Here is an 11,190-nt window from a genome sequence, read left to right on the forward strand (position 1 = left end):
TAGAGAGAGCATACTTAAATTCACACCGGACAAGACAGGAGAAGTACTCCAGATATAACAAACTGACCCTAGCCCCTCGACACATAAACTACTGCAGCATAAATACTGGAGGCTGAGACAGGAGGGGTCAGGAGACATTGTGGCCCCATCCGAGGATACCCCCGGACAGGGCCAAACAGGTAGGATAAAACCCCACCCACTTTGCCAAAGCACAGCCCCCACACCACTAGAGGGATATCTTCAACCACCAACTTACCATCCTGAGACAAGGCCGAGTATAGCCCACAAACACCCACAGGTGTTTCCCATGTAGCTGACGACCCTCCCAACGCCGCCCACCGGCATCCTAATAAGGAAACAAGAACAAAGAGAATACGGCAGACAGAGTGGGAGGGTCGTCACATTCCCCCCCATAAAACCGGAGACCAACAACGGCCCCGGAACAACGACAGCCTCTGCGTCCCAAATTGACACAGCCTCTGCGTCCCAAATTGACACAGCCTCTGCGTCCCAAATTGACACAGCCTCTGCGTCCCAAATTGACACAGCCTCTGCGTCCCAAATTGACACAGCCTCTGCGTCCCAAATTGACACAGCCTCTGCGTCCCAAATTGACACAGCCTCTGCGTCCCAAATTGACACAGCCTCTGCGTCCCAAATTGACACAGCCTCTGCGTCCCAAATTGACACAGCCTCTGCGTCCCAAATTGACACAGCCTCTGCGTCCCAAATTGACACAGCCTCTGCGTCCCAAATTGACGAGGTGTTCACACCTCCACCTGCCCCAGCCAATCTCCTCCTCCCCAGACCTCAGCAACCTTTGCGCATAGGAAGCAATGTTTAAGAGGAAAGAAGAACACAAGATAAGGAGGGACCAGACAGGAAAGATAGAACATGACAACCCCAAACAATGGTCAGTCACGTAAACAATCAGGAACATGGCACAAACACCCACAACAGCTACAAACTCCAACAAAAAGAACGTCAGGGTCCTTCTTAATTTTTACAACTCCGAACGATTCATAGTCACTTCCAACGATTCATTGTCACTTCCAACAATTCATTGTCACTTCCAACAATTCATTGTCACTTCCAACAATTCATTGTCACTTCCAACAATTCATTGTCACTTCCAACGATTCATTGTCACTTCCAACGATTCATTGTCACTTCCAACGATTCATTGTCACTTCCAACAATTCATTGTCACTTCCAACGATTCATTGTCACTTCCAACAATTCATTGTCACTTCCAACAATTCATTGTCACTTCCAACAATTCATTGTCACTTCCAACAATTCATTGTCACTTCCAACAATTCATTGTCACTTCCAACAATTCATTGTCACTTCCAACAATTCATTGTCACTTCACAATGTAACAGAATTTCACCAATTTCAATCATTCAACCTTGTAGTGTTCAGCGATCTTCAACAGCTGTTCTTTAGTACATAATTCTAACAGTTCCTCTGATGGAAAGCGAATGAACTTGTCTACATGAGACACCATAGTCATAAGTAAATAATCTTGCTCAACCCCTCTGCTGAGAACATCAGACCACGACCAGAGAAATGACAATCTCCCTGAGCACCACAGAAGAGAGATGAGATACGGAGCTTCCCCAAAACCTACAATAACTCAACCCTTCATGCAGATTTGCGGTGGGTATTTACGCACTGTAGCCCGCTGGCAAGGAAATAGAACTCCCCAGCATGCTGGCAAATTCCACCAAGCCACGGATGTGCACCCGAGACAACTGCTCAATCCACAGACACCACAGAAAAATAACAAACATTTAACCATGCCCAACATGTCCAAAAATAAAACACGTCGCTAAGCCTATCAGGGGTAAAAGGCTATAGCTCCAAGTAGCAAGTTCCACTACCCTACCCAAATCTCCCACCAAGGTACACAGCCGATTACTCACCTCAGACTGATGTCCCAACAGAAAGTAGAACAAGAGTTTCCAGGCTGGGCAGGGCCTGGAAACTAACCATTATACTCTCCAACGCAGCACACAAAACAAACAACAAAAGGCAACCAATACTGGACCTATCTAACTCAAACAAAATATGCAAAACAAACACATACCTCCACGGTCTCCAAAACCAATATGTTCAAAAATCCCAGATGAGCCCCCACTTGTCACAAACACCTGGCCCAGGTGTTTCCCATGTAGCTGACGACCCTCCCAACGCCGCCCACCGGCATCCTAATAAGGAAACCACAAAGAGAGAATACGGCAGACAGAGTGGGAGGGTCGTCACAGGAAAAACATTAACATCCACAACATTTATTCCATGGGACAAAACTTGGTCCAGAGTATGACTGTGACAGTGAGTAGGTCTAGAGACATGTTGGACAAAACCCACTGAGTCGATGATGGCTTTTGGAGTGGGTCTGGGGACTTTTCCATGTTTATATTAAAGATGGCATCAACTGGGCCACAAAATAAAGTTTGTGTGGCAGAGTCGATCTCGGCGCTAATAAACACAATGTCACTACAATATTTAACTAAATAAATCACACTGTGAACGTACAGCGTGACCATGAGCACCAGCATGGTGAAGAACATGATAATCAGACACACAATGACTGCCTTGCTCTCTGAGTAGACACACATGTCAGCCAGATCCCCCCCCCCCTGATGGCCAGGAGAGCCCGTCACATTGTCACGATGCTGTGGTAGCGCAGGGCATAGAAGATGGTCACGTAACAGTCAATGGCGATAATTAGAAGGTTACAAATTGAGGCCACCAGAGAGATACAGATTGTGGAGTCAAAGAAGTTGTCCATGAGTTGAATAAAGTGGTCGTCCGCCACTATCAACCGACTGTTCAGTGCAGCGATTACCACCGTCTCTAGTGAGTTGGAGACACTCACCAGCATGTCAGCAGCAGCAAGACTACAAAAGACGATGTACATGGGTGAATGGAGGTTCTTGTTCTTCACCATCGCCGATATCACCAAGATGTTCTCTAGAAGGCTGATGATCCCTAGTGTCAGGAACACCTCAGCCTAGATGTGGACCAGCTCACCCAGACCAGGCTCAATGCCGGTGCCGGTCCAGTTCCCTTGCTGGTCTTCCCTGGCCAGAGACTCCCTATTAGTCTCATTGAGCCGAAGGTCCGGCGGCAGCAGATGTCTGTAAGTGTTGTTCATCTGGTGGTAATTTAGACAACAGTTTACAGAGGGAGATGCCGTGATGCAGGAATACAAGGTAATGAGAGAGCCACCTGCCCCTTAAGAACCTCTTCTGGAGCCCTGCTGCTGGATGCTCCTCCTTTTAGATCACAGCTAGAGAGAACTGTGGTTTCTCCTGAGCCCTGAGAGCCCTTTCAGCTGCCCCGGTCCAATGAACACAGCCTGGACCTGGGTGCTTGTGCAGACATACACAGACACACACATTCACTCAAGTGCACACACAGACACACATAGACACACACACATTCAATAGTTTGACATAGACTAAGTTTTCACATTATACAACTTTCCCTTCACCTGATAATACTTCATCGATGACATTCACTCTATTTGACTGCCTTCTTGAAGGTAAAAATATCCCAGCCAATTCAGAAACTTACAGTAAATTAAACTGGCAAAACCGATGGTGCATGTAAAATCAAAATAGAGAAGTAATCATTGGTTCAAAAGTAGCTACAGTATTTTGCACCAAATCATGTAAAGCCAAAGGTGATGTGGTTACACACACACACACACACACACACACACACACACACACACACACACACACACACACACACACACACACACACACACACACACACACACACACACACACACACACACACACACACACACACACACACACACACACACACACACACACACACACAAAGCAAAAAGGGTGTTTCAAGACATGTTTTTGTATTTAGGTCTAACAGTGGATAGAACCTGAGACCTACTGTATGTCCTTAATCTCTATGAAACTTGTCAGAACATATAGGCATTACAACAACCTTTTCTTGGCTCAGGAACCATCTGTTTGCATTTCATCCAACATAGCATTACACAACTGGATTTTCCTTTTTTATGATCTTTAAATAATGAGTTGGGCAGACAGTTGATGTGTAACCAAGCTGAAGATGCCAATATTCAGGGTCATGTGTAGCCAAGCTGAAGATGCCAATATTTAGGGTCATGAATACCGACCCGTAGCATTCATGTCTGTAGCCATGAAGTGCATTGAAAGGATGGACATGGCTCACATCAACCCCATTATTCCAGAAACCCTAGACCCACTACAATTTGCATACTGCCCTAACAGATCCACAGATAATGCCATCTCTATTGCACTCCACACTGCCCTTTCCCAACTGGACAAAAGGAACACCTATGTGAGAATGCTATTCATTGACTACAGCTCAGCGTTCAACACCATAGTGGCCTCAAAGCTCATCAATAAGCTAAGGACCCGGGGACTAAACACCTGCCTCTGCAACTGGATCCTGGACTTCCTAACGGGCCGACCCAAGGTGGTAAGGGTACAGTTGAAGTCGGAAGTGTACATACACTTAGGTTGGAGTCATTAAAACTCGTTTTTCAAGCACTCCACAAATTTCTTGTTAACAAACTATAGTTTTGGCAGGCCAGTTAAGACATCTACTTTGTGCAAACAATAGTATGCTGGTATAAACACCATGGAACCACACAGCCGTCACACCGCTCAGGAAGGAGACGCGTTCTGTCTCCTAGAGATGAACGTACTTTGGTGCGAAAAGTGCAAATCAATCCCAGAACAACAGCAAAGGACCTTGTGAAGATGCTGGAGGAAACAGGTACAAAAGTATCTATATCCACAGTAAAACTAATCCTATATCGACATAACCTGAAAGGCTGCTCAGCAAAGAAGAAGCCACTGCTCCAAAACCAACATAAAAAAGCCAGACTACGGTTTGCAACTGCACATGGGGTCAAAGATTGTACTTTTTGGAAAAATGTCCTCTGGTCTGATGAAACAAAAATAGAACTGTTTGGCCATAATGACCATCGTTATGTTTGGAGGGAAGAGGGGGAGGCTTGCAAGCCAAAGAACACCATCCCGACCGTGAAGCACGGGGGTGGCAGCATCATGTCAGCATCATGTTGTGGGGGTGCATTGCTGCAGGGGGACTGGTGCACTTCACAAAATAGATGGCATAGTGAGGGAGGAAAATTATGTAGATATATTGAAGCAACATCAGTCAGCAAGTTAAAGCTTGGTCGCAAATGGGTCTTCCAAATGGACAATGACCCCAAGCATACTTACAAAGTTGTGGCAAAATGGCTAAAGGACAACAAAGTCAAGGAATTGGAGTGGCCATCACAAAGCCCTGGCCTCAATCCTATTGAAAATTTGTGTGTGGAACTGAAAAAGCGTGTGCGAGCAAGGAGGCCTACAATCCTGATTCAGTTACACCAGCTCTGTCAGGAGGCATGGGCCAAAATTCACCCAACTTATTGTGGGAAGCTTGTGGAAGGCTACCAGAAATGTTTGACCCAAGTTAAACAATTTAAAGGCAATGCTACCAAATAGCAATTGAGTGTATGTTAACTTCTGACCCACTGGGAATGTGATGAAAGAAATAAAAGCTTAATTCAATAATTCTCTCTACTATTATTCTGACATTTCACATTCTTAAAATAATATAATATAATAATAATATATGCCATTTAGCAGACGCTTTTATCCAAAGCGACTTACAAAATAAAATGGTGATCCTAACTGACCTAAAACAGGTCATTTTTACTGGGATTAAATGTCAGGATTTGTGAAAAACTGAGTTTCAATGTATTCGGCTAAGGTGTATGTAAACTTCTGACTTCAACTGTAGGTAACAACACATCCGCCACGCTGATCCTCAACACAGGGGCCCCTCAGGGGTGCGTGCTCAATCCCCTCCTGTACTCCCTGATCACTCTTGACTGCATGGCCAGGCACTACTCCAACACTATCATAAATTTTGCTGATCACTACAGTGGTAGGCCTGATCACCGACAAAGATGAGACAGCCGTGTGGTGCCAGGACAACAACCTCTCCCTCAACTTGATCAAGAGAAAGGAGATGATTGTGGACTACAGGAAAAAGAGGATCAAGCACGCCCCCATTCTCATCGACGGGGCTGTAGTGGAGCTGGTTGAGAGCTTCAAGTTCCTTGGTGACCAACAAACTAACATGGTCCAAGCACACCAAGACAGTCGTGAAGAGGGCACGACAAAACCTATTCCCTCTCAAGAGACTGAAAAGATTTGGGATGGGTCCTCAGATCCTCAAAAGGTTCTACAGCTGCACCATCGAGAGCATACAGACTGGTTGCATCACTGCCTGGTATGGCAAATGCTCAGTCTCTGAACCTCAAGGCACTACAGAGGGTAGTGCGTACGGCGAAGTACATCACTGGGGCAAAGCTTCCTGCCATCCAGAACCTCTATACCAGGCGGTGTCAGAGGAAGGCCCTAAAAATGGTCAAAGATTCCAGCTACCCAAGTCATAGACTGTTCTCTCTGCTACCGCACGGCAAGCAGTACCGGAGCACCAAGTCTAGGTCCAAGAGACTTCTAAACAGCTTCTACCCCCAAGCCATAAGGCTCGGAGAACATCTAATCAAATGGCTACACAGACTATTTGCATTACACCCCCCCCCCCTCTTTTACACTGCTGCTACTCTCTGTTGTTATCATCTGTCACAGATCCCTCTGGTACTGTTGATCATTCCGTGCACCAGTTTCGGAGGTCTACATCATCGGCCTCTAGGCACTGAACTGTGTCATTACGCACCCCTGGTTCCTATTCCTCGCTGATTGTATTTGTATAAATGTGCCCTTTGTTTCTCCATTGGGCTGTCGATTATTGTTCCAATGTCCATTGTTCCTGTGCTGTGTTGTTTTGGCTTTCGTGCTGTTTGGATGCGCATATATGTTTACGGGTCTCGTCCCATGGTGTATCATTGTGCGCTTGTGTTTTTCAGGACTCGTAGATAGTACGGGTCTCACCCCGTGTATTTATTTGAGGTACTCCTCGCTCATTTGTTTGGGTTCAACCCTGTATTTTGTATACGTGTTTGTTTGGTCTTCGTCCCTGTGCCTTTACATGGCACATTGTAATTTAGGTAAATTTAAAAAACTATTACGCATTCCTGCGCCTGTCTCCCGATCTTTCGCAACGTGACAATCATCTATGCATAGTCACTTTAATAACTCTACCTACATGTAAACATTACCTCAATTACCTCGATTACCTCGACTCAATTACCTTGTTTGGGTTCAACCCTGTATTTTGTATACGTGTTTGTTTGGTCTTCGTCCCTGTGCCTTTACATGGCACATTGTAATTTAGGTAAATTTAAAAAACTATTACGCATTCCTGCGTCTGTCTCCCGATCTTTCGCAACGTGACAATCATCTATGCATAGTCACTTTAATAACTCTACCTACATGTACACATTACCTCAATTACCTCGACTAACCGGTGCCACCCCCCCCCGCACATTGACTCTGTACCGGTACCCCCCTGTATCGCTGTTGGCTGGGCTCCCTTCCTGTGCCATTAAACCCCTACAACTCATCCAGAACGCCGCAGCCCGTCTGGTGTTCAACCTTCCCAAGTTCTCTCACGTCACCCCGCTCCTCCGCTCTCTCCACTGGCTTCCAGTTGAAGCTCGCATCCGCTACAAGACCATGGTGCTTGCCTACGGAGCTGTGAGGGGAACGGCACCTCAGTACCTCCAGGCTCTGATCAGGCCCTACACCCAAACAAGGGCACTGCGTTCATCCACCTCTGGCCTGCTCGCCTCCCTACCACTGAGGAAGTACAGTTCCCGCTCAGCCCAGTCAAAACTGTTCGCTGCTCTGGCCCCCCAATGGTGGAACAAACTCCCTCACGACGCCAGGACAGCGGAGTCAATCACCACCTTCCGGAGACACCTGAAACCCCACCTCTTTAAGGAATACCTAGGATAGGATAAAGTAATCCTTCTCACCCCCCCCCCTTAAAAGATTTAGATGCACTATTGTAAAGTGGCTGTTCCACTGGATGTCATAAGGTGAATGCACCAATTTCTAAGTCGCTCTGGATAAGAGCGTCTGCTAAATGACTTAAATGTAAATGTAAATGTATATAGTCTCGCTATTGTTATTTTACTGCTGCTCTTCAATTACTTGTTACTTTTATTTGTTTTTCTTATTTGTATTTTTTTTTTACTGCATTGTTGGTTAGGGACTCGTAAGTAAGCGTTTCACTGTAAGGTTTGATTTGATTTGATGGCATGTATAAAGCAAAAAATAGGGGGGAAACCTGGCCTTTGGGAATTGCTGAAGTCTACGCAGGTTTTCGATATGAGTACTTCATACTCACTATTTCATTTGGAATAACTGAATGGAACAAATTGATCTGTGATGAAATATGATCTAAAGTACACTGTACCTTTTTTCAATCTTAGAGTAGAGTTGCTTAGTTGCACTGTCTGCTAAGGGTAAACCACTATGACTATGTCATGGTCTAATCTGATTCATCAGACACAATCAGCATGGGGACGAGGTTATGGTTAGTCCACTGCCAGTGCCTATGGCTGACTGAGTCTCTAATCTCCTCACTTACAGTGACCTGCATCCACCTTGTCATTCTGATTATGTTCTATAGCTGGAAGAATCTGATCTATAGCTATTACTATTGGGCAAAACGTAACCCAAAACACAACCAAAACAGACCACAATTGCATCCAACTAGTTTTTAGAGATCACAAGCTTGATGTAGTCATTGTGTGGAAGGAATATGGGACCAAATACTAAACTTTTGACTGCTTTCCTACAACATAAGTACATTTTCAAAAATACTTATGACTTCTTCACATGGGGGTATTAAATAGATAAAGTGCTTTAATTTATAAACGGTAAATCGGGTATGAAAATACTCTTAAAGGTACAATCAGCTGTTACTTCAGTACATCAATTTTTGACCTACAAATTCATGATTCTTGATTCTTGATGAATATAACTCATGAGCCCAGTTCAACTGTCATACCCCATCAGAACCCAAAATATAAGCGTATTTTACTCCAATGTCTGTAAACAAAGAAAATGTAAACAAAACATTGGTTAAAACTATAATATTTTGATATCATGGATGTTCAACCCTTGCATCATAACTCTGTCTATGAATTTGAGAGTGATTCAATTTCTCCGGCCCCCATCCCTCAGCTTTTTGCGGAACCAGCGGCGAGGAGGCAGGTTTGGTGTTGTTTCTACTGCTGATTACTGCTTTAAGTCAAATGTGACATTCTGTAGGCTACTGTAGTCTCATATGAAACATTTGATCTCAAATCCAAAATGCTGGATTATTCAGGATTATTCACTGTCCAAATACATATGGAAGGGAGTGTACCCCACAAACCGTTTTTTTCCCTTCAGTTTTTATGTATGACACATGTTGACACTAGATGGCACCTCTGCATCGCAGAGAATAGTTCAACAGTGGAAAGCGCTAGTTATTCCTGTGATCAAGAGCAATAGAGGGTTGGCTCTGACCTCTATGAGGCCATCAGACTGGTGCCAGCAGTGACCGTTTCTTGCCAGGCCAGGGTAGTTATGAATGGCTTTAGAAAGTCAAAGAGAGAGGGAGCTTTTCCCGTGGGAGAGAAGCGAGCCTGCCATTACCTTCTTTTGAGAAGTGCCAAAGCAGAGAGTCAGTTGTCACTAGTTACCACAGCCACAATGTAAAAATGGACTATATCGTAAAAATGTGCTCGAGCAAGGGTTAGGCATAAGGTTAGCAGTGTGGTTAAGGTTAGTGTTAGGTTTAAAATCAGATTTTAAGAATATACATTTTAGAAGTAGGCAGGGTTTAGTCATAATTATGACTTTGTTTTTAAAACAAGCCAGCTCACCCTTGATACAAGTCAGTATTCAAGGTCCATCCATGTGTGAAGATGTCGGGAGATGACATGGAAACTGGCTACTAGGGGCAACAGTAAGCATCTGATTCCAAAGGTTGCAGGTTCGAATCCTGCAATAGAAAAACATTTTTGAAGTTTAGGAATTAGGAGTTAATGCCCAACCTTAAGATTTGAGTTAATGCCCGAATTTAACCCTAACCTTAAAAGTGAATGCCTAAATGTAAACTTAAACACTTCGAAATTTGAAGTTAGAAACAACTTCGAAATTGTATGTTTGTGAAACATGGAAGAATGTCTAATTCTGACATGCGACTGTGAGAGCAAGTAGCTTAAATTTGTTATGCGGAGTGGAACAAGGAAACCCAAGAGCAGACTCAGACAAGTAGACTGGAATGAAGTAACCAAGGCATTTATTGAAGGAGGCTGTGGCTGGAGCTTAAGGGGGCTGAATAATTTTGCACGCCCAATTTTCCAGTTTCTGATTTGTTAAAAAAGTTTGAAATATCCAATAAATGTCGTTCCACTTCATGATTGTGTCACACTTGTTGGTAAATCTTCACAAAAAATACAGTTTTATATCTTTACGTTTGAAGCCTGAAATGTGGCAAAAGTTCGCAAAGTTCAAGGGGGCCGAATACTTTCGCAAGGCACTGTAAATGCCATTCGCATTCTCTCAAGATGCTGAACGAATTCCGTCAAAGACGAAATGTTGCCTACGTATAGTAGACCTATATAATTATATTGCAAGAAATGCTTAATTCTACAGGAGTTGATATTAAGGCTATGTGAGAGGTTATAGATCTACAGTCAGTGTCCAGATTTCAGTTTCCATTAAACCCATCTGAACAGTAGTCTTATAAGTTCCCTTGACATACCATGCCTATTTGAAGTCCCCGTCTTGTGACTGTCGAATTTGTATAGTGCCTCACAATCATCACACATAACCTAGCTGGTCAAGGTACTATCATCCTCTTTTACCTTTCCCATAAATATTTATTCTGCCACTCCCTTCTCTTTCAACTCTCCATTTCGCAGCTTTACTCTTATTGAATTAAACGCCGACATTGTCCTTTTTGCCTCAGTGGATCTACGTTAACTTTTTCAGCCCATTCACAAAAGCATTCGGCTATTGGCACGTGGGCTATTTGGCGCGCCAACAGTTAGGCCTTAAAGTCTAGGTTTACGCACTAATGCCATATAGCCTAACATAAAAAACGCTTTGTAGCCTAAATATATCAATTGCACAATAATTATACAGTCATAGATTTAAACAAAAAAAAGTATCCTCTTACCTTTAT

The 11,190-nt window shown here is 44.0% G+C and overlaps 1 pseudogene; it reads right to left on the reverse strand.

Moving 5' to 3' along the window:
• Positions 1-1,742: 1,742 nt before the first annotated feature.
• LOC124046880 lies at positions 1,743-3,163 on the reverse strand (annotated as a pseudogene).
• Positions 3,164-11,190: the final 8,027 nt, after the last annotated feature.

This window comes from Oncorhynchus gorbuscha, linkage group LG10 (assembly GCF_021184085.1).
Source record: "Oncorhynchus gorbuscha isolate QuinsamMale2020 ecotype Even-year linkage group LG10, OgorEven_v1.0, whole genome shotgun sequence".
NCBI lineage: Eukaryota > Metazoa > Chordata > Actinopteri > Salmoniformes > Salmonidae > Oncorhynchus > Oncorhynchus gorbuscha.